This window comes from Brachyhypopomus gauderio, chromosome 1, assembly GCF_052324685.1.
Source record: "Brachyhypopomus gauderio isolate BG-103 chromosome 1, BGAUD_0.2, whole genome shotgun sequence".
In the NCBI taxonomy this organism is placed as follows: domain Eukaryota; kingdom Metazoa; phylum Chordata; class Actinopteri; order Gymnotiformes; family Hypopomidae; genus Brachyhypopomus; species Brachyhypopomus gauderio.
This window is the reverse complement of record NC_135211.1, coordinates 42,815,749-42,841,034: the sequence shown is the minus strand read 5'-3', so window position 1 is coordinate 42,841,034 and position 25,286 is coordinate 42,815,749. Positions and strand designations below refer to the sequence as shown.

The 25,286-nt window shown below is 41.5% G+C and overlaps 2 long non-coding RNA genes across 2 annotated transcripts; both read left to right on the top strand.

Annotated features, from left to right (window-relative positions):
- The first annotated feature begins 21,063 nt into the window (after positions 1-21,063).
- On the top strand, positions 21,064-22,686 carry LOC143527570 (uncharacterized). The gene is made up of 5 exons (XR_013134177.1): positions 21,064-21,287; positions 21,496-21,607; positions 21,692-22,010; positions 22,222-22,362; positions 22,609-22,686. It is a non-coding gene; the product is annotated as an uncharacterized LOC143527570 (long non-coding RNA).
- A 265-nt stretch (positions 22,687-22,951) lies between these two features.
- LOC143527564 (uncharacterized) lies at positions 22,952-24,404 on the top strand. The gene is made up of 3 exons (XR_013134172.1): positions 22,952-23,126; positions 23,240-23,421; positions 23,658-24,404. It is a non-coding gene; the product is annotated as an uncharacterized LOC143527564 (long non-coding RNA).
- Positions 24,405-25,286: the final 882 nt, after the last annotated feature.

Below are 25,286 nucleotides of genomic sequence, written 5' to 3'. Positions count from 1 at the left end.
AGCTCGAGGAAGCTCAACAAATAAAGAAAAAAAAAACAGAAATGGGAAGAAATAGCCCAGAAAATAAGTGCCTGCAGTGTATAGATCTGCAATGGACATACGAAAAAAATGGCATGACTTCGCTAGTCATGCTAAAAGAAACGGAGCACAACTTCGGAAAGAGAGGGCTAAGACTGGTGGGGGTCAGTCATCTATAACAGCCCTCACACCAGAAGAGGAAAAAGCCTTGGGAATACTGGGCCCAACTGCAACCCAAGGCATCACTGGGGGGATAGATGTAGCCGCAAGTGAGGTCCCAACTACCCCACCTCAACCTGCATCCCCTGTTCAACCTTCTTTTCCCTCCAACAGTCCTGTCCCATCTGCTGGTCCTTCCTCTGCACAATGTATCCAAAGGCCTTCACATGCTCCTGACAATGAATGTAGATGCAGTGAGGAGTTAATTTCTATAGAAAAGCAAAGGCTGCAAATAGAACAAGAGCGTCTGCAGCTAAAACGGGAAAGGCTACAACAGAGGGAGAAGCACCATATGTAACTGGTGAAACTGAAGAGGGCCAAACTGGAGATAATGTCCAAACAAGTCTCAATGGCTGAGTTTCAGTTATCTAGGCCCTCAATTTCTGTGCCAATCATATTGCCCACTGAACAAGGTAAGATACTTTGCCATGTAACCATAGTGAATGTAAATGAAAAGTTACTGATCTCTGAAATATAAAGAAAAACTAATCAAACTCTAAAAGTTAATTTATTATATCTAATTTTTCAAATACTTTAGATTCATTATTGTTAATGTTTTTCTTCCAGACTCCAGTTCTACTCATACAGACACCATATAGGAGGTGCACAGACAAGGATTTGTTTCCCTATTTTATTTAATTCCTCCTTCCTTATTCCTCCTAATTGTTGCATGTAATTAGTGGAGTCAAATAAAATACTTTGAAAAGCATAACTTGTACCCAATGAATGCTTTGGAGTCTGTTAAATTCCTAATAAACACACAAAAACACAGGTCACAAACATAAAAAATGTATCCCAAATTTTATTTTCAGGAAGTTAACTGAAAACCGCCCTAATCATTTGCATTCGTGCTGCCAAGCCAGCCTGGTAATGTCCTTCTCTCCCAATTCCTGGTAAGATGGCAGGAATGTGTACGTCTCCTCTGTCCTCATCGTCCTCATCTTCCTCATCTTCCTCAATGTCCTCATCAGGAATGTGCATGCCAGCCTGCACTGCAATGTTATGAAGCATAGCACATACAACAATTACGGCACAGCTTCTAGCTGGTGAATACCGAAGTCCCCCTGATGACTTATGAAGGCACCGAAAACGCATTTTCCAAATGCCCAACGCTCGCTCCACAACACTGCGTGTTCTCCGGTGTGCCATGTTGTAGTTCTCTTCAGCCTCTGTCTGGGAGTTCAAGACAGGAGTTAGTAAATAGGTGCGGAGTGGATAACCACTGTGACCCAGGACGTGTCCACCAGCAAACGCACCCTCAGTTGCCATCTGACATACTCCTGAGTTTGACCAAATGAAAGAGTCATGAGTGCATCCAGGCCACTTGGCCACAATGTCTGTGAAGACTCCTTGGTGGTTGCATACCACTTGAACGTTTAGTGCAGAGAAGCCTTTACAACAAGTGTAGTTGGGGCTCAAGAGGCTGGGGGTGTGAATGGGGATCAGTGTGCCATCCACTACACCAACAATTCCAGGAATAGCTGCAATTGCATGAAAACCTATTTTGGTTTCTTGCAATGCATCCCTTGTTTGTGGAAATTGTATGTATGTTGGTGCATGGCGCAGAAGAGCTGTAGTCACAGCATGCACACATTTACACACAGCAGCTTTGCTTAGGCTGTAGGCATCACCAAGAGTCTGCTGAAATCCACCACTGGCATAAAAACGAAGCGCTGTCAGTAGCTGAATGGTGGGACTGAGGGAAAAACTTCTTCTAGTGCCTCTTGTTAAATCCTCCTGTATGAGACCAAGGAGAGCCATGATCTCCTCTCTAGGCAGGCGGTATCTGTCACACAGTTCGTCATCAGGGAGATCAAGTTGACCAACACTTAGACGCTGAACTGCATTAAGACGAGCTGCCTGTCTACGTTGATTACGGCGTCTTCTCAAACGACGTCTTTGATTGAGAACCAATATTCTCTGTACAGCTGCCATGTTCACCGCATAACCGCCACTGTCAGCATTTCTCTTGGTTACTTATATGTGTAAGTAATTAATTAATTATTTTTATTGGTTAAGAGTTAACAAGCTTAGAAGGTCATTTGTAACCATTGCTCGGGGAACAATATATTATCTGACTTCCACGACTGTTCCACTGGAAACAAAATAGTATTTATGCCATTTATATGTGTATATTAATAAATAGTATGTTGTATTACGTGAAACCAATAATTTCAATTAGGTATGTATATTAATGGACGTGGATCTAATTTATGTGACGCAATTACGCTTTCAAAAGTAGCCTACATTTAAGTGTTCGTGGATTTGTGTTTGTAGTTCGGAGCGTTTTTAAAGGGATAATCAGCGGCCTCTATCGTTTTTCAGACAGAACTGCGCGTGAACTTCAGGTTAAGAACAACTTAGCAAGTTACGACAGGGTCAGATCACTCGTAGATTTACAAACGAGGTTAAGAACGACGTGGGTTACGAAGACCCACCCATATCCACAGAGTACAGCACCCACCCGCCCGCGAACCCGTGGCTATTTCAAAGTTAAATCCGTACCCGCCTGGACCCGTTAATATTGTACCCGTTACCCACCCGTGCCCGTGAAAAATCACACAAATCGAAAGTATTCCTATAGAGCACTTTATTTATCAATGCGCCTCTGAAAAAACGTCAGTACAACACAAAATAAAATATAAGGTTGCTGTGCAGGAACAGTATGGCTATTCCTATCTAAAATTAGCAACTGCAAAACGAGAGGGAACAAATGCCAGTATAACAACTAAATAAAATCGCATAGGTTCACAAATCTATCCTAGGTTACTGCGCAGGAACAGTATATCGTCCACAGTCCCAGGTTTGAGCTGCGTTCTGCGCTCTTGGATCACAAATCCTAAACGCCAAGTTCTCTCTCGTCATTTTTCCTTGTTCTAGCACGGCCACCCATTTGCTTTGTAACCACCAAGCAAGCTACAATAATACATATATACTGCGTTATAACCAGCCTCTGCTCATGTTTCCGCTGGAAAAGAACCGAAGTTTGGGTATTACCCCAGAACGGGTGAAGAGTAAAGTTCAGCCCGCTCTGGCCAACGGAGCTACGGTATAAGTAAGCTCCCCTGAGCTTCGCCACCACCATCGGGAGGCGCTAATCAGGCAAAATGTAACACTATGTTCATTACGTAGCAAATAAAAGCCTACTAAAAATGACCACTTATTTAACTTACCCGCCCGCATACCCACCCGTATTTTAACTTACCCGCCCGCATACCCACCCGTAAAATTTCGGTATGTGTAAAACCCACCCGTTTCAGCATCTATTTGCCCGTACCCGTGGGTACCCGACCCGGTGCAGGACTCTACATGGCACCCCCTCGCCCGCTCAAAAATCATTACACGCTGCACGGAGAAGCTCTTTAAACAGAAGTATATGCCATTCTTGCACAAAAGTAGCTGAATAAAAACATTAGAAGAGCCATGACTTTAGACATTTTTAAATCAAAGTTTAAAATACTTCTCACTTGTTATTCTGGAACGGCACTTTAATGTTTTTTTTCCTTTATTGCACGTATTGCATCATTTACATCATATATACAGAGGCGGTCTTTGCATAGAGGCGTTGCTAGGCAATTGCCTTGGGCCCCTCCCACTGTAGGGCCCCCTTGTCTAGCTAAAGCCAGGTTCACACTATACGACTTTTCAGTCATCAGGTTTTTGTGCCGTTCGCACTACACGACTGGTTGTGCTGTAATCGCAAGTCTTTCAGTTGTTGTGGCTTTCACACTACATGACTGATCGGTGACGTGGGCTCATTAAACGACTGGGGAATCGCCGACTCATCTGGCTGCCGTCCAAAAACACGAGAACACGAAAATTAAACACTCGCGAGAACCAGCAACACCACGAAGAAAATAAAAACAACGTACATGTACTCCACATTTTCGTTATTATTATAATTTTTTTTTACCGTTTAACCACTCCATAGTCCCAAATTGCCAGAATTATTTCATCTCTCCGTTGCAGTGTACATAGATATAGTCAATCGCACTATTTCTCCAGTGCTGTCACAATAACTTAAACACAGTCTTGTAGTAAAGTTGTATGAAGCTAGACGCTGCTGTTGACTCACAGTCGCCGACTGGGCTAGATATGAAACATGCTAGATATCTGCCGGTCGTCTGCGATGAGTTGGCGGCCACTCGGCGACGGCTCGGCGAGCGTCTTTCAGCAGTTCACACTACACGACTGAGCGAGCGCCGAATGATCCCCGATTTGCGTCCGACCACAGTTTCTGTCGGCGATCTACAAAAACAGTCGGCGACTGAAAAACCAGCCTAAAATCTTGTAGTGTGAACCTGAACTTATTTCTCGCATATTAATGTTGATGGGCCCCCTAGCTAAATTCGCCTTGAGCCTCCAAATTGCTAAGTCCGCCACTGCATATATATATATATATATATATATATATATATATATATATATGTGTGTGTGTGTGTGTGTGGCGAGTGTAAATTGTCAGCGGAGGGGAGGTGTAAATATATATATATTGCACGTATTGCATCATTTACATCATATATATATATATATATAGTGTGTGTGTGTGTGTGTGTGTGTGTGTGTGGCGAGTGTAAATTGTCAGCGGAGGGGAGGTGTAAATAGACACAAATTAAGTATTATATCGCGATCGATCGCCAAGTATAAACGCCTCCGCCGAGGCCTCTGATTCGTTATCAGATAAGATATGATCCAGAGCTTGGCCAACATTAAATCTTCTTTTCATTGTTGCACTGGAGATGTGCACTCCACAAAAGGCCAACTCAAACTGACCTGGCCCTACATGTCTGGACATGTCCATCCTTCCCTTGCCTTTCGAAACAAGCAAAAATAGTAAGCCTAAATGCAAGATTTTTTATACCTGGGTCCACAGGGACCCTAACAATAGAAAGGTAACAATTTCAACAAAAGCATTTTGTAATTTAGTAAAAAAAAAAAATTTTATGATTTTGTTTAAACTTAATTTCCTGACAAAGTCAAAAAATCTTGATGTTATAAACAAGTTTATGCAGTAGTTATAAGCATGTAAACTATACAAATGGGTCCGTCAGGACCCTAACACAAGAGAAAGGTTTTAATCAATGTATTTTTTTAATCACAAAACTTACTAAATGCAGGGCAACATATTCTCAAACAAAAGCTACATTTGATGTGGATAGATTTTTCACTTTGGATAAATCTAAAACAATGTTTGATTTGGTTTACTCACAACAAATAAGACAAGAATTTTTTCCTCAAAAGACCATAATATTTATTCAGATGTCTTCACGTTTACCAACTTTTCTGTACCAAAAGATATAAAAACACACAAAAAGTAAAAATATATATATTTAAATTATCAAATAAGTAAAATATCATTATGATTAAAAAATGAATTTTAAAGCTAGTAAAGCTCGCCACCAACACAATCTATTAAATATCAAACACAGAAACAAAATACACTAAATAAATTAGGCCTTTTCAATGCTTCTTCTTTTAAGCTTTTGCAATATTTCTATAACCTTAAGCATACACACATGCATGTGCAACTGACGGCAACTCATTATGTACTTCAACACCTTCAATTCCAATATCATGTACTGGCTGGAGAGAATCCTCATCCTCCCTGATGACGAACACTGCCATTGCACACCTCTTTAGATCCGTTTCAGCTTCCTCCTTCTGAGCAACCTGAGAGAAAACATTTATTAGAAAGTTGGATTGGTCTCTCTCTCTGAAGCTGGGATGGACCTCTCTCCCCTAATCATTATGTTAGCCAGTGGATTGTGAAAATAATCTATGCTCATATACATGTCCTCAGGTCCTAAACATTTTGCATATTAGCTTATGCTTGCTGTTGCCTGTATGTAGGTATGCTGACGAACCAACGTTCAATGCGAAAAATTCTGGCTCAGTAATGTGTTCCAAACTACGTTGTACTTTTGTAAGGGTGTCATATAACATCACTCCTCACCGCCTAGCAGGTGTATTATTTTTCCTGAATACTACTGTGACTTCGTCAAGCACAACCCAGCCAGGCATCCGGCACTGCTAATAGTCAACTCTGAGGCGATTTCAGGTCGGGAGACCAGCGAGAAGATTGTTGTTGTTTTCAAGCGGTCTGTGCGCTTCATCAACGCTCCGGACACCATCGAAATATATGTGGACCTAAAAATACAGCTTTTATCTCAATACTGACCAAATTTAATCGAAATCCATGCAGGCGAAAGTATTTTACTAGACCGCGGAAAATAGGTAGTCATGATTGACATTTGTGTATCGAACGTCACGGTAGCTAGCAACTTTAGGCTAAAAGCGGCGTCTCGGTGTCTCGTTCCGACAGTGTTTTCTTGAAATCGGTACTGATACCAGTGTTGTGTAGTTTAATATCTCATTGATTTCTGATATAACTTGCTGTTAAATGGTAATATAGTTAACATCACTTCGAATTAGATTATGATTAATTATTAATTATCATTAATTAGAATTAGATTATGTGAATTTCAGTCACACGACTTCTATTGTAATTAATGTATTATATTTTAATGTGATACATGATATTATAAATATCATAACTTTATCAATTCTCAACCAATTTTCAAAATCCATGTATCATTTTAAAGGTCTATTTCAGCGCTGTCTAGATATGTGATTCTTTTTAAGCTTGGGGCTGGTTGAAAATTTTGTCATCATACCTACTGTATGTACTGTGGAGTTCAGTGTCCCACACTGGTTCTTAATCAGCAAAGTTCTGGGTGATTGACTGTGTAAGGCAGCACGTTTTTTCACAAATCCTGGAGCAGGGCAGCATTTCAAGACATGCCCTAGAAGTGAACTGGGCGTTCTGCAGGTGTACTTTAGCGATTGAACTTAGAGATTTACGAACAACTTTAAGAACGACGTAACTTTAAGAACGCCGATTTTACGCCGGTTTCCCAAAACCCTTCTTATCTTTCAAACTTACGAACGACTCCCTAAGTAGCACTTACTTGACTCCGCCCCTGCGTTTGCTCAGAACAGGGTCTGCCAGTCGAAAACTGAACCACCGATTTGCATACATTTCTATATTATTAAGCCACAAAAGTGTCGTTATGTAGCCTAACTAATAATCATAAAATCAAACAACAAAAAAGTATTTATACAACATGTATTTAAAAAAAATAGTTTAAAAAAAAAAATTATAATTGCTGTCCATCGCATGCCAAGCCTACCTATAAATAGGCAATTAACCTATTCCAATAAACTTTAGAAGCAATCAAGCAGCAAGCATGGAAACCCGACCACGCAAACCAAATTTTTCTCCAGAGGAACTAACTCAAATGCTGGAAGAAATAGAAGAAAATAAGAGTATTCTGTTCTCTAAAGCTCGAGGAAGCTCAACAAATAAAGAAAAAAAAAACAGAAATGGGAAGAAATAGCCCAGAAAATAAGTGCCTGCAGTGTATAGATCTGCAATAGACATACGAAAAAAATGGCATGACTTCGCTAGTCATGCTAAAAGAAACGGAGCACAACTTCGGAAAGAGAGGGCTAAGACTGGTGGGGGTCAGTCATCTATAACAGCCCTCACACCAGAAGAGGAAAAAGCCTTGGGAATACTGGGCCCAACTGCAACCCAAGGCATCACTGGGGGGATAGATGTAGCCGCAAGTGAGGTCCCAACTACCCCACCTCAACCTGCATCCCCTGTTCAACCTTCTTTTCCCTCCAACAGTCCTGTCCCATCTGCTGGTCCTTCCTCTGCACAACGTATCCAAAGGCCTTCACATGCTCCTGACAATGAATGTAGATGCAGTGAGGAGTTAATTTCTATAGAAAAGCAAAGGCTGCAAATAGAACAAGAGCGTCTGCAGCTAAAACGGGAAAGGCTACAACAGAGGGAGAAGCACCATATGTAACTGGTGAAACTGAAGAGGGCCAAACTGGAGATAATGTCCAAACAAGTCTCAATGGCTGAGTTTCAGTTATCTAGGCCCTCAATTTCTGTGCCAATCATATTGCCCACTGAACAAGGTAAGATACTTTGCCATGTAACCATAGTGAATGTAAATGAAAAGTTACTGATCTCTGAAATATAAAGAAAAACTAATCAAACTCTAAAAGTTAATTTATTATATCTAATTTTTCAAATACTTTAGATTCATTATTGTTAATGTTTTTCTTCCAGACTCCAGTTCTACTCATACAGACACCATATAGGAGGTGCACAGACAAGGATTTGTTTCCCTATTTTATTTAATTCCTCCTTCCTTATTCCTCCTAATTGTTGCATGTAATTAGTGGAGTCAAATAAAATACTTTGAAAAGCATAACTTGTACCCAATGAATGCTTTGGAGTCTGTTAAATTCCTAATAAACACACAAAAACACAGGTCACAAACATAAAAAATGTATCCCAAATTTTATTTTCAGGAAGTTAACTGAAAACCGCCCTAATCATTTGCATTCGTGCTGCCAAGCCAGCCTGGTAATGTCCTTCTCTCCCAATTCCTGGTAAGATGGCAGGAATGTGTACGTCTCCTCTGTCCTCATCGTCCTCATCTTCCTCATCTTCCTCAATGTCCTCATCAGGAATGTGCATGCCAGCCTGCACTGCAATGTTATGAAGCATAGCACATACAACAATTACGGCACAGCTTCTAGCTGGTGAATACCGAAGTCCCCCTGATGACTTATGAAGGCACCGAAAACGCATTTTCCAAATGCCCAACGCTCGCTCCACAACACTGCGTGTTCTCCGGTGTGCCATGTTGTAGTTCTCTTCAGCCTCTGTCTGGGAGTTCAAGACAGGAGTTAGTAAATAGGTGCGGAGTGGATAACCACTGTGACCCAGGACGTGTCCACCAGCAAACGCACCCTCAGTTGCCATCTGACATACTCCTGAGTTTGACCAAATGAAAGAGTCATGAGTGCATCCAGGCCACTTGGCCACAATGTCTGTGAAGACTCCTTGGTGGTTGCATACCACTTGAACGTTTAGTGCAGAGAAGCCTTTACAACAAGTGTAGTTGGGGCTCAAGAGGCTGGGGGTGTGAATGGGGATCAGTGTGCCATCCACTACACCAACAATTCCAGGAATAGCTGCAATTGCATGAAAACCTATTTTGGTTTCTTGCAATGCATCCCTTGTTTGTGGAAATTGTATGTATGTTGGTGCATGGCGCAGAAGAGCTGTAGTCACAGCATGCACACATTTACACACAGCAGCTTTGCTTAGGCTGTAGGCATCACCAAGAGTCTGCTGAAATCCACCACTGGCATGAAAACGAAGCGCTGTCAGTAGCTGAATGGTGGGACTGAGGGAAAAACTTCTTCTAGTGCCTCTTGTTAAATCCTCCTGTATGAGACCAAGGAGAGCCATGATCTCCTCTCTAGGCAGGCGGTATCTGTCACACAGTTCGTCATCAGGGAGATCAAGTTGACCAACACTTAGACGCTGAACTGCATTAAGACGAGCTGCCTGTCTACGTTGATTACGGCGTCTTCTCAAACGACGTCTTTGATTGAGAACCAATATTCTCTGTACAGCTGCCATGTTCACCGCATAACCGCCACTGTCAGCATTTCTCTTGGTTACTTATATGTGTAAGTAATTAATTAATTATTTTTATTGGTTAAGAGTTAACAAGCTTAGAAGGTCATTTGTAACCATTGCTCGGGGAACAATATATTATCTGACTTCCACGACTGTTCCACTGGAAACAAAATAGTATTTATGCCATTTATATGTGTATATTAATAAATAGTATGTTGTATTACGTGAAACCAATAATTTCAATTAGGTATGTATATTAATGGACGTGGATCTAATTTATGTGACGCAATTACGCTTTCAAAAGTAGCCTACATTTAAGTGTTCGTGGATTTGTGTTTGTAGTTCGGAGCGTTTTTAAAGGGATAATCAGCGGCCTCTATCGTTTTTCAGACAGAACTGCGCGTGAACTTCAGGTTAAGAACAACTTAGCAAGTTACGACAGGGTCAGATCACTCGTAGATTTACAAACGAGGTTAAGAACGACGTGGGTTACGAAGACCCACCCATATCCACAGAGTACAGCACCCACCCGCCCGCGAACCCGTGGCTATTTCAAAGTTAAATCCGTACCCGCCTGGACCCGTTAATATTGTACCCGTTACCCACCCGTGCCCGTGAAAAATCACACAAATCGAAAGTATTCCTATAGAGCACTTTATTTATCAATGCGCCTCTGAAAAAACGTCAGTACAACACAAAATAAAATATAAGGTTGCTGTGCAGGAACAGTATGGCTATTCCTATCTAAAATTAGCAACTGCAAAACGAGAGGGAACAAATGCCAGTATAACAACTAAATAAAATCGCATAGGTTCACAAATCTATCCTAGGTTACTGCGCAGGAACAGTATATCGTCCACAGTCCCAGGTTTGAGCTGCGTTCTGCGCTCTTGGATCACAAATCCTAAACGCCAAGTTCTCTCTCGTCATTTTTCCTTGTTCTAGCACGGCCACCCATTTGCTTTGTAACCACCAAGCAAGCTACAATAATACATATATACTGCGTTATAACCAGCCTCTGCTCATGTTTCCGCTGGAAAAGAACCGAAGTTTGGGTATTACCCCAGAACGGGTGAAGAGTAAAGTTCAGCCCGCTCTGGCCAACGGAGCTACGGTATAAGTAAGCTCCCCTGAGCTTCGCCACCACCATCGGGAGGCGCTAATCAGGCAAAATGTAACACTATGTTCATTACGTAGCAAATAAAAGCCTACTAAAAATGACCACTTATTTAACTTACCCGCCCGCATACCCACCCGTATTTTAACTTACCCGCCCGCATACCCACCCGTAAAATTTCGGTATGTGTAAAACCCACCCGTTTCAGCATCTATTTGCCCGTACCCGTGGGTACCCGACCCGGTGCAGGACTCTACATGGCACCCCCTCGCCCGCTCAAAAATCATTACACGCTGCACGGAGAAGCTCTTTAAACAGAAGTATATGCCATTCTTGCACAAAAGTAGCTGAATAAAAACATTAGAAGAGCCATGACTTTAGACATTTTTAAATCAAAGTTTAAAATACTTCTCACTTGTTATTCTGGAACGGCACTTTAATGTTTTTTTTCCTTTATTGCACGTATTGCATCATTTACATCATATATACAGAGGCGGTCTTTGCATAGAGGCGTTGCTAGGCAATTGCCTTGGGCCCCTCCCACTGTAGGGCCCCCTTGTCTAGCTAAAGCCAGGTTCACACTATACGACTTTTCAGTCATCAGGTTTTTGTGCCGTTCGCACTACACGACTGGTTGTGCTGTAATCGCAAGTCTTTCAGTTGTTGTGGCTTTCACACTACATGACTGATCGGTGACGTGGGCTCATTAAACGACTGGGGAATCGCCGACTCATCTGGCTGCCGTCCAAAAACACGAGAACACGAAAATTAAACACTCGCGAGAACCAGCAACACCACGAAGAAAATAAAAACAACGTACATGTACTCCACATTTTCGTTATTATTATAATTTTTTTTTTACCGTTTAACCACTCCATAGTCCCAAATTGCCAGAATTATTTCATCTCTCCGTTGCAGTGTACATAGATATAGTCAATCGCACTATTTCTCCAGTGCTGTCACAATAACTTAAACACAGTCTTGTAGTAAAGTTGTATGAAGCTAGACGCTGCTGTTGACTCACAGTCGCCGACTGGGCTAGATATGAAACATGCTAGATATCTGCCGGTCGTCTGCGATGAGTTGGCGGCCACTCGGCGACGGCTCGGCGAGCGTCTTTCAGCAGTTCACACTACACGACTGAGCGAGCGCCGAATGATCCCCGATTTGCGTCCGACCACAGTTTCTGTCGGCGATCTACAAAAACAGTCGGCGACTGAAAAACCAGCCTAAAATCTTGTAGTGTGAACCTGAACTTATTTCTCGCATATTAATGTTGATGGGCCCCCTAGCTAAATTCGCCTTGAGCCTCCAAATTGCTAAGTCCGCCACTGCATATATATATATATATATATATATATATATATATATATATATATATATATATATGTGTGTGTGTGTGTGTGTGTGTGGCGAGTGTAAATTGTCAGCGGAGGGGAGGTGTAAATATATATATATTGCACGTATTGCATCATTTACATCATATATATATATATATATAGTGTGTGTGTGTGTGTGTGTGTGTGGCGAGTGTAAATTGTCAGCGGAGGGGAGGTGTAAATAGACACAAATTAAGTATTATATCGCGATCGATCGCCAAGTATAAACGCCTCCGCCGAGGCCTCTGATTCGTTATCAGATAAGATATGATCCAGAGCTTGGCCAACATTAAATCTTCTTTTCATTGTTGCACTGGAGATGTGCACTCCACAAAAGGCCAACTCAAACTGACCTGGCCCTACATGTCTGGACATGTCCATCCTTCCCTTGCCTTTCGAAACAAGCAAAAATAGTAAGCCTAAATGCAAGATTTTTTATACCTGGGTCCACAGGGACCCTAACAATAGAAAGGTAACAATTTCAACAAAAGCATTTTGTAATTTAGTAAAAAAAAAAATTTTATGATTTTGTTTAAACTTAATTTCCTGACAAAGTCAAAAAATCTTGATGTTATAAACAAGTTTATGCAGTAGTTATAAGCATGTAAACTATACAAATGGGTCCGTCAGGACCCTAACACAAGAGAAAGGTTTTAATCAATGTATTTTTTTAATCACAAAACTTACTAAATGCAGGGCAACATATTCTCAAACAAAAGCTACATTTGATGTGGATAGATTTTTCACTTTGGATAAATCTAAAACAATGTTTGATTTGGTTTACTCACAACAAATAAGACAAGAATTTTTTCCTCAAAAGACCATAATATTTATTCAGATGTCTTCACGTTTACCAACTTTTCTGTACCAAAAGATATAAAAACACACAAAAAGTAAAAATATATATATTTAAATTATCAAATAAGTAAAATATCATTATGATTAAAAAATGAATTTTAAAGCTAGTAAAGCTCGCCACCAACACAATCTATTAAATATCAAACACAGAAACAAAATACACTAAATAAATTAGGCCTTTTCAATGCTTCTTCTTTTAAGCTTTTGCAATATTTCTATAACCTTAAGCATACACACATGCATGTGCAACTGACGGCAACTCATTATGTACTTCAACACCTTCAATTCCAATATCATGTACTGGCTGGAGAGAATCCTCATCCTCCCTGATGACGAACACTGCCATTGCACACCTCTTTAGATCCGTTTCAGCTTCCTCCTTCTGAGCAACCTGAGAGAAAACATTTATTAGAAAGTTGGATTGGTCTCTCTCTCTGAAGCTGGGATGGACCTCTCTCCCCTAATCATTATGTTAGCCAGTGGATTGTGAAAATAATCTATGCTCATATACATGTCCTCAGGTCCTAAACATTTTGCATATTAGCTTATGCTTGCTGTTGCCTGTATGTAGGTATGCTGACGAACCAACGTTCAATGCGAAAAATTCTGGCTCAGTAATGTGTTCCAAACTACGTTGTACTTTTGTAAGGGTGTCATATAACATCACTCCTCACCGCCTAGCAGGTGTATTATTTTTCCTGAATACTACTGTGACTTCGTCAAGCACAACCCAGCCAGGCATCCGGCACTGCTAATAGTCAACTCTGAGGCGATTTCAGGTCGGGAGACCAGCGAGAAGATTGTTGTTGTTTTCAAGCGGTCTGTGCGCTTCATCAACGCTCCGGACACCATCGAAATATATGTGGACCTAAAAATACAGCTTTTATCTCAATACTGACCAAATTTAATCGAAATCCATGCAGGCGAAAGTATTTTACTAGACCGCGGAAAATAGGTAGTCATGATTGACATTTGTGTATCGAACGTCACGGTAGCTAGCAACTTTAGGCTAAAAGCGGCGTCTCGGTGTCTCGTTCCGACAGTGTTTTCTTGAAATCGGTACTGATACCAGTGTTGTGTAGTTTAATATCTCATTGATTTCTGATATAACTTGCTGTTAAATGGTAATATAGTTAACATCACTTCGAATTAGATTATGATTAATTATTAATTATCATTAATTAGAATTAGATTATGTGAATTTCAGTCACACGACTTCTATTGTAATTAATGTATTATATTTTAATGTGATACATGATATTATAAATATCATAACTTTATCAATTCTCAACCAATTTTCAAAATCCATGTATCATTTTAAAGGTCTATTTCAGCGCTGTCTAGATATGTGATTCTTTTTAAGCTTGGGGCTGGTTGAAAATTTTGTCATCATACCTACTGTATGTACTGTGGAGTTCAGTGTCCCACACTGGTTCTTAATCAGCAAAGTTCTGGGTGATTGACTGTGTAAGGCAGCACGTTTTTTCACAAATCCTGGAGCAGGGCAGCATTTCAAGACATGCCCTAGAAGTGAACTGGGCGTTCTGCAGGTGTACTTTAGCGATTGAACTTAGAGATTTACGAACAACTTTAAGAACGACGTAACTTTAAGAACGCCGATTTTACGCCGGTTTCCCAAAACCCTTCTTATCTTTCAAACTTACGAACGACTCCCTAAGTAGCACTTACTTGACTCCGCCCCTGCGTTTGCTCAGAACAGGGTCTGCCAGTCGAAAACTGAACCACCGATTTGCATACATTTCTATATTATTAAGCCACAAAAGTGTCGTTATGTAGCCTAACTAATAATCATAAAATCAAACAACAAAAAAGTATTTATACAACATGTATTTAAAAAAAATAGTTAAAAAAAAAAAATTATAATTGCTGTCCATCGCATGCCAAGCCTACCTATAAATAGGCAATTAACCTATTCCAATAAACTTTAGAAGCAATCAAGCAGCAAGCATGGAAACCCGACCACGCAAACCAAATTTTTCTCCAGAGGAACTAACTCAAATGCTGGAAGAAATAGAAGAAAATAAGAGTATTCTGTTCTCTAAAGCTCGAGGAAGCTCAACAAATAAAGAAAAAAAAAACAGAAATGGGAAGAAATAGCCCAGAAAATAAGTGCCTGCAGTGTATAGATCTGCAATGGACATACGAAAAAAATGGCATGACTTCGCTAGTCATGCTAAAAGAAACGGAGCAGAACTTCGGAAAGAGAGGGCTAAGACTGGTGGGGGTCAGTCATCTATAACAGCCCTCACACCAGAAGAGGAAAAAGCCTTGGGAATACTGGGCCCAACTGCAACCCAAGGCATCACTGGGGGGATAGATGTAGCCGCAAGTGAGGTCCCAACTACCCCACCTCAACCTGCGTCCCCTGTTCAACCTTCTTTTCCCTCCAACAGTCCTGTCCCATCTGCTGGTCCTTCCTCTGCACAACGTATCCAAAGGCCTTCACATGCTCCTGACAATGAATGTAGATGCAGTGAGGAGTTAATTTCTATAGAAAAGCAAAGGCTGCAAATAGAACAAGAGCGTCTGCAGCTAAAACGGGAAAGGCTACAACAGAGGGAGAAGCACCATATGTAACTGGTGAAACTGAAGAGGGCCAAACTGGAGATAATGTCCAAACAAGTCTCAATGGCTGAGTTTCAGTTATCTAGGCCCTCAATTTCTGTGCCAATCATATTGCCCACTGAACAAGGTAAGATACTTTGCCATGTAACCATAGTGAATGTAAATGAAAAGTTACTGATCTCTGAAATATAAAGAAAAACTAATCAAACTCTAAAAGTTAATTTATTATATCTAATTTTTCAAATACTTTAGATTCATTATTGTTAATGTTTTTCTTCCAGACTCCAGTTCTACTCATACAGACACCATATAGGAGGTGCACAGACAAGGATTTGTTTCCCTATTTTATTTAATTCCTCCTTCCTTATTCCTCCTAATTGTTGCATGTAATTAGTGGAGTCAAATAAAATACTTTGAAAAGCATAACTTGTACCCAATGAATGCTTTGGAGTCTGTTAAATTCCTAATAAACACACAAAAACACAGGTCACAAACATAAAAAATGTATCCCAAATTTTATTTTCAGGAAGTTAACTGAAAACCGCCCTAATCATTTGCATTCGTGCTGCCAAGCCAGCCTGGTAATGTCCTTCTCTCCCAATTCCTGGTAAGATGGCAGGAATGTGTACGTCTCCTCTGTCCTCATCGTCCTCATCTTCCTCAATGTCCTCATCAGGAATGTGCATGCCAGCCTGCACTGCAATGTTATGAAGCATAGCACATACAACAATTACGGCACAGCTTCTAGCTGGTGAATACCGAAGCCCCCCTGATGACTTATGAAGGCACCGAAAACGCATTTTCCAAATGCCCAACGCTCGCTCCACAACACTGCGTGTTCTCCGGTGTGCCATGTTGTAGTTCTCTTCAGCCTCTGTCTGGGAGTTCAAGACAGGAGTTAGTAAATAGGTGCGGAGTGGATAACCACTGTGACCCAGGACGTGTCCACCAGCAAACACACCCTCAGTTGCCATCTGACATACTCCTGAGTTTGACCAAATGAAAGAGTCATGAGTACATCCAGGCCACTTGGCCACAATGTCTGTGAAGACTCCTTGGTGGTTGCATACCACTTGAACGTTTAGTGCAGAGAAGCCTTTACGACAGGTGTAGTTGGGGCTCAAGAGGCTGGGGGTGTGAATGGGGATCAGTGTGCCATCCACTACACCAACAATTCCAGGAATAGCTGCAATTGCATGAAAACCTATTTTGGTTTCTTGCAATGCATCCCTTGTTTGTGGAAATTGTATGTATGTTGGTGCATGGCGCAGAAGAGCTGTAGTCACAGCATGCACACATTTACACACAGCAGCTTTGCTTAGGCTGTAGGCATCACCAAGAGTCTGCTGAAATCCACCACTGGCATAAAAACGAAGCGCTGTCAGTAGCTGAATGGTGGGACTGAGGGAAAAACTTCTTCTAGTGCCTCTTGTTAAATCCTCCTGTATGAGACCAAGGAGAGCCATGATCTCCTCTCTAGGCAGGTGGTATCTGTCACACAGTTCGTCATCAGGGAGATCAAGTTGACCAACACTTAGACGCTGAACTGCATTAAGACGAGCTGCCTGTCTACGTTGATTACGGCGTCTTCTCAAACGACGTCTTTGATTGAGAACCAATATTCTCTGTACAGCTGCCATGTTCACCGCATAACCGCCACTGTCAGCGTTTCTCTTGGTTACTTATATGTGTAAGTAATTAATTAATTATTTTTATTGGTTAAGAGTTAACAAGCTTAGAAGGTCATTTGTAACCATTGCTCGGGGAACAATATATTATCTGACTTCCACGACTGTTCCACTGGAAACAAAATAGTATTTATGCCATTTATATGTGTATATTAATAAATAGTATGTTGTATTACGTGAAACCAATAATTTCAATTAGGTATGTATATTTATGGACGTGGATCTAATTTATGTGACGCAATTACGCTTTCAAAAGTAGCCTACATTTAAGTGTTCGTGGATTTGTGTTTGTAGTTCGGAGCGTTTTTAAAGGGATAATCAGCGGCCTCTATCGTTTTTCAGACAGAACTGCGCGTGAACTTCAGGTTAAGAACAACTTAGCAAGTTACGACAGGGTCAGATCACTCGTAGATTTACAAACGAGGTTAAGAACGACGTGGGTTACGAAGACCCACCCATATCCACAGAGTACAGCACCCACCCGCCCGCGAACCCGTGGCTATTTCAAAGTTAAATCCGTACCCGCCTGGACCCGTTAATATTGTACCCGTTACCCACCCGTGCCCGTGAAAAATCACACAAATCGAAAGTATTCCTATAGAGCACTTTATTTATCAATGCGCCTCTGAAAAAACGTCAGTACAACACAAAATAAAATATAAGGTTGCTGTGCAGGAACAGTATGGCTATTCCTATCTAAAATTAGCAACTGCAAAACGAGAGGGAACAAATGCCAGTATAACAACTAAATAAAATCGCATAGGTTCACAAATCTATCCTAGGTTACTGCGCAGGAACAGTATATCGTCCACAGTCCCAGGTTTGAGCTGCGTTCTGCGCTCTTGGATCACAAATCCTAAACGCCAAGTTCTCTCTCGTCATTTTTCCTTGTTCTAGCACGGCCACCCATTTGCTTTGTAACCACCAAGCAAGCTACAATAATACATATATACTGCGTTATAACCAGCCTCTGCTCATGTTTCCGCTGGAAAAGAACCGAAGTTTGGGTATTACCCCAGAACGGGTGAAGAGTAAAGTTCAGCCCGCTCTGGCCAACGGAGCTACGGTATAAGTAAGCTCCCCTGAGCTTCGCCACCACCATCGGGAGGCGCTAATCAGGCAAAATGTAACACTATGTTCATTACGTAGCAAATAAAAGCCTACTAAAAATGACCACTTATTTAACTTACCCGCCCGCATACCCACCCGTATTTTAACTTACCCGCCCGCATACCCACCCGTAAAATTTCGGTATGTGTAAAACCCACCCGTTTCAGCATCTATTTGCCCGTACCCGTGGGTACCCGACCCGGTGCAGGACTCTACATGGCACCCCCTCGCCCGCTCAAAAATCATTACACGCTGCACGGAGAAGCTCTTTAAACAGAAGTATATGCCATTCTTGCACAAAAGTAGCTGAATAAAAACATTAGAAGAGCCATGACTTTAGACATTTTTAAATCAAAGTTTAAAATACTTCTCACTTGTTATTCTGGAACGGCACTTTAATGTTTTTTTTCCTTTATTGCACGTATTGCATCATTTACATCATATATATATATATATATATATATATATATATATATATATATATATATATATATATGTGTGTGTGTGTGTGTGTGTGTGTGGCGAGTGTAAATTGTCAGCGGAGGGGAGGTGTAAATGGACACAAATTAAGTATTATATCGCGATCGATCGCCAAGTATAAACGCCTCCGCCGAGCAGAGCGTTGAGGAGCGATTTCGATTGGAGGATCGTGCTCTATTTTTTATTATTAATTTTTTTGCTGATGCTGGTCCAGTGTGTCGCGTGCCACTGATTATGCCTCGGCGTGCCAACGGTGGCCCGCATGCCATAGGTTGCCGACCCCTGCTTTGAATATTAAAACCATTGTAGAAATTAAGTTCAGATGTGGCGCTTATACATGGCGATCGATCGCGATATAATACTTAATTTGTGTCCATTTACACCTCCCCTCCGCTAACAATTTACACAATTTACACTCGCCACATATATATATATATATATATATATATATATATATATATATATATATATATATATATATATATGATGTACAAATGATGCAATACGTGCAATAAAGGAAAAAAAAACATTAAAGTGCCGTTCCAGAAAAATAAGTGAGAAGTATTTTAAACTTTGATTTTGAGTCATGGCTCTTCTAATGTTTTTATTCAGCTACTTTTGTGCAAGAATGGCATATAGAGATAGCAAGGAGAAATTGATACAATGTAGATTTTTGATCAGGGCCATCATTTTAGTTGAGGTTGAAATTTTGACAACAATACTATGTTGCATCAACGGTAAAATTTCGACGAAAGTTGAAAGTTCCTAACGTCGGCAGCAATGATGTTGATTATACATTGAAATATAATTGACCGCGAGATCAAGGATGCGCGAGCTCACGCCAAATTTAACAGACAGCAACGGTCGTTTATGGACAGTTTTTCTCTGAGGTAAGTAAACTTCATGTAAAAATGTTATCTAAATGTTTGAGTAGCTATCGTTTAATGTAGTGGCTGTACGTTAATATTATTTATTTTGAAGCGTACATGATCTTTACATTATTGTGACAAAAAGGGAGCTTTTAAAAAAGTTTAAAAACAGAAAAAGGTTTTTATAGCTTTTATAGCTTATAAATTAGCTAGGTTATCTAGCTTTAATGCTGTTAACCAGGGCTATTCAATTAGCGGCCCGCGGGCCAGAACTGGCACAGTAATGAATTTGGACTGGCCCACCATCTCCCTATAAATAATAAAAAATATTTGATAAACCGCCGTAAAAATAAACGTTAAGCGCTTGAGTATTTCGGTTTTGGTTTCGCTTGAGCGAGAGATGTCGCAATCGTCGTCGTCGCAACCAAATATCATTTATCCAACAACCCCCAACAATCCTTTTATGTCTTCATATATAGGCAGGCCCGTCGCGATGGGGCAGGCAAACCAGGCAATTGCTTGGGGCCCCAAGCTGGCCTGGGGCCCCCAGACAACAACAGGTTAAGAATTAAATGCAGCGACAAACTGTGTGAGCCCCCCTTTACATTCTCAAAGTCATAAGCAATGACACTGTTCTCAGAATCCCCCTCAAGGGGGCCCCTCCCACCAGCTGCTTAAGGCAGGCAGACACTGTCCTGGCAGACAGCCAAGTTTTAGACGCCGGCAAATATGAAACTTAACCATGAAGCAAATTTATACATTAGGAAGCCAAAAGAGAAAACAAAAGAAGAAAGAGGAACACAAAAAAACACAAGACAGTGGTAAGTGATGATTTACACTGGATAAATTAGGCCTACCTGTACAAATGGTGTAATTTAGCAGCAGGTAGGCTAAAAACAATATATACGTCCCGGCTAGTGTTGCCACCTGTCCCGGTTTTCACGTGCCTGTCCCGGTTTTCCCGGGCTGTATTAATACGTTCGCCAACCCCCCCCCCCCCGCTCAACAACTTACGTTCGCCAACCCCCCCCCCCCCCCCGCTCAACAGATTATATCCACATGAAATGAACTGGAAGAACTTGCTTGGTACATTTTTCAGTTTAAGTAAATATTTTGATGTGTTTTTCTTTCACACTCACTTTTTTCTCCTTCCATAGTAGTTCTCAATGCTGTGGTGGATAGCATGTCTAATTGACTGTATTTTTTTATTAAAGGTATTTTTTTGTTGAAACCATTCAAATAACAGCCTGATGAAGCAGTGGTGCATAGTTCAATTTCAAAATGGGGGTACTGAGATTGTGCCACATAACTGGCTTTCTGGAGAAAAATTATTATGGCCACCATATCCTCCCAAAGACACGTCCAAAGTACATGCTGCAGTTAAAAAACGACTTGAACCAAGTGAGGGATGGGTCACATACGAGCCTGTGAGGCATCTTGTAAGTCGTGGTAAGTGTGAATCATATTTCCAGCCATTTTCACATACTAATAAATTGACCACAAACCAGAGTCTCTGCTATGCCCTGTCATGGCAATCTGGCTCAAACATGTTTGAGGAGTTTCACTTATTTCGCTTTGTACAGATATCTATAGTTTTAATCAGTCTATGTATAAATGTAGAAACAGAGTTCTTAATGACATTCTTTTTTTTTTGCAGAAACATATGAAGATGCAGAAAAAAGCCTGAGAAGATATCTGCAAGAGAACTGTAATACTACTGATATGCAGTCAGACGAGGAGATAGAACAGCGTCAAAAACGAAAGTCTAGGTAACACTTGTCAGTTTGTCAATTTCCATTGTCATCTTTTTTCTTTTTTTCTAATGGCAGTTTATGCTATTTCTTTGTTTTTAGACCTAATCCAATATATAATTATGAATATGATTCAGACGTTGAGTGCTTTGATGATAAAAAAAGGAAATTCCCCCAGGCACCTCAGATCTTTTTTCCAGGCAAGTCTTATGTCATTGTGCAGGAAGAAAAAGTATTGGGATCGAAAAATGGTACAGTGATCAAAATGCACTGCACATTTGCTTCCTTAAGCTGGTACTTAACATATCAATAAATGTGTTTTGTTTCATACAAGACCATTTTTTTATAGGTCCTAGTAAATCTCCCAAGAAGTATTCAATAGATCAGTCTACTGCTCAGTCTCCTGAGGTGCAGTGGTCAAGTACGAACAGTTGCTTTACTATTGAAAAATGTGTTCTATAAATGTTTTCATTTAATAATGACCACTTTTTAGTTATATATTTTACCACTCTCAGTTTACAGTTCTCTTACAGGAATTATTGATAATTGAAAACATTTATAGCAGCCAAGAATGACTACTACATTTATTTATTATTATTTTATTTTATTTATTATTATTTATATTTTTTTAGGTCAAACCGGTCCTATCAGGCTTCATTCTCCGGCCCAATCATGCACCAGCTTCCAGTCCTCTGCCCAGCCGTGCACCAGCCTTCAGTTCAATTTACCAGCAGAACCTGCCATGTATCCCAGTCAGGGAACATCTCTCAAAGGTAAATCTAATTTGCTATTTACGGTTTGCTGTGTGTAGGTTTATTCTTAACACAACAGAATTCACTGCCTTTCAGAGTAGTTCTATGTGTACTCCTAACATCTAAAGCCCTGCCCATTTCAACCTCTGCTCTTACACTCTGGTGATAAAGAATCTCATCAACTATATTGATCCATTTCTATATGTCTTGTGTAAGATAAAGTGTTTTCTGTGCTTCATGAGATAAAACCTTTCTCTTTTGGTGTAGATAAGGAAGACAACTGCTCTGCCAGACAGCTTATGAAAGGCAAGTTGTTTTTCTCTTTATTATTTAATTGGTAAAGTTTGTTATATGGAATGTATCTATTCATTTTGAAAGACTATACTGGTTACTCTGTCTGCACACAAAAAAAAAAACATATCTAGCATATCCAGGCCTAACCTTTTGTGTGATGATCACGTTCTTGTCCATCCTTCGTACAAGATCAGAAATAGATAGTGTAAAAAATTCACATGATTGGGCAAATGTACTGCTCCTTATTCCTAATGATGTAAATCATATTATTTTTCTTTTCCAAAGATATTGCTGTGAACAAATTAATTGAGACAGTTACTCAGCTTGTGAAAGAAGTGAGGGACCTCCGCGAAGAGTTCCAAGGTTTCCTTAGGCAGTCGAGCACTACATCTCCCTTGCCCCCTCTGCCTGTGTCATTACCATTGCGTGATATGAACCAACTAGAAGCTGCAGAAGAGACATTAAAAACAGATGAGGCAAAAACAATTATGGTAAGATTAATTATTTGTTTGTTCATGTTGGCATTCTCTCATTGTTTTATACAATCCAATTGTGATTAGGGTTTATTCCAGAATTGTACCATTTTAAAATTGTGTTTCTGTAGGTGAGTCGCTTTGCTGTTATTGGTGGCACATCAGTAGAAGTGCGAGTGCGGAGGATGCTCTCCTGTGCTCTGACTAATGAGCTCTCTTCTAAATTGAACTGGGCTGGGAAAAAAGCCAAGCACCCATGCAGGCAAATAAAAATATGCGTTTAAAGACACTGTGCTGAAGGCATGCATGTTTGGTAAGTTGTTTTGCAATGTTGAATATTAAAATATTGTTAATTTTTATATGTGGATGTTGATATATTTTTTGCTGGAATTAAATTGAATTAGTATTCATTCATTTTCTAGAATTCTCAGCCCATATTTTTGATGTAACAAACTTTGTTAAACGTGTTTGAAATTCTTATAGAATTGGGTTATAGCACTGCATGTAATAATTATATTGAATGATCTTGCGATTTCTGTCCTCTTTTAGAAGCCTTGAAACAACAAGTTGGGGAAGAAAGCGCATCAGAATATGCATTCGCAGTGGCTGTTCAGAAATGGCTGCGCTATGCACCAGATCGTGTTGGTGGAACAGGTCGTCAGAGTGCTGCACCTACAGATTTACAACAGTAATATAAATCAATCCTATTACATAATACAAAACACACATTTTATTGATCTTTTGCACCTTTTTTAACATAGAATATTTTTTTGTTGAGTTTACTTGTATATTTGTTAACTTTGACAATCATTGTATGTTTGTTAACTTTGTCAACCATTGAAGCTACTAATATTAGTAGCTGTGACGTTCAGTGCGGTGGCAAGAACGAGACAGGAATCCTGCTTACGAAGACGTCACTGATCTGTTTATTTCAAACAAAAGCGCTTTCTAGCGCACGGGCAACATTGACTCACACACACAACGTGTATACTTAGTCAACGACGAGCACAGGACACTGCTTGAACGCACATTAAGTAGACAAACCACATTAGCCCCACGTGATGACGAGACGAGGCACAGGTGAGACGCATAATCACTAGACGTAACCTCCACCACGAAGATCCACAGACGCAGACGATGACACGTGGACAACGTAAACACACGCCCAAAGGGGAGGGGCCGGGGTCCTCAACGTGACAGACGCCGCCTCCAAGGGCACTACCCGTCCCGAGGTGCCAACAGGACCAAGTGCCCCGAACCCACGACGATGGGCGGATCCGACGCGCTCAGTCCTGCATCTGGGAGGTGACTGCTCTTGGCGAAGCGTCCGTCACAAATCGCCTAGCACACCCTCCCTGGGAAGACGGGGGAAAAGACGGAAGACACATTCAACGGAACGGTCACAAACACACACACAGGCACGCTTACACATAGTGGCACAAGAGGGAAAAACGGGTTAGGCACACAAACGGGGAGACTAACAAACACTGGTACACACACATACGACATGGGCGCCAGGCTGCGTGCCAGGAGGAGAGCGAGGAGGGGAGTGAGATCGGGAGCTGCTGGTGCAGCAGGCGCTGCGGGGGCCGGTGCTCTTCCTGCCCTTGCTGCATGCCCTCTACCGGGCGCAGCGCGGCTGGCGGACGCGCCAGACGCAGCGCGGCTGGAGGACGCGCCGGGCGCAGCACGGCTGGAGGACGCGCCGGGCGCAGCGCGGCTGGCGGACGCGCCTGGTGCAGCGCGGCTGGCAGACCCTCTGGAGTCGATCCTGGGCGATTCCGTCTCCATCTCCTCCGCCTTGCTGCCACGGCTCCAACTCATGGACTGCTCCGGGCTGCCACCCCCGGAGCAGTCCATCCTCTCTCCTCCGGAGCGGTCGGAGGACGGAGTCCACCTCTGCCCTCCTCCTCTGAATAGAGGTCGCTGTCCGTGCCCTCCTCCCCCTCACCGTCTCCAGCGGGGTAGGCGGAGTACCCGCCGTCGGAGCACTCCTCCCCCTCCTCGACGGTGGGAGAGGAACCTACGGGCGGAGGGAGGTAGGCCTCTTCCGCTTCCTCTTGCTCCTCCTCCTCATCACCATAGTCGTTCACCGACGGGGGGTAAGACTCCTCCCCTTCCCCACCATAGTCAACGGTGGAGGTGTCACACAGAGAGGGGGGGTAGGCCTCTTCCGCG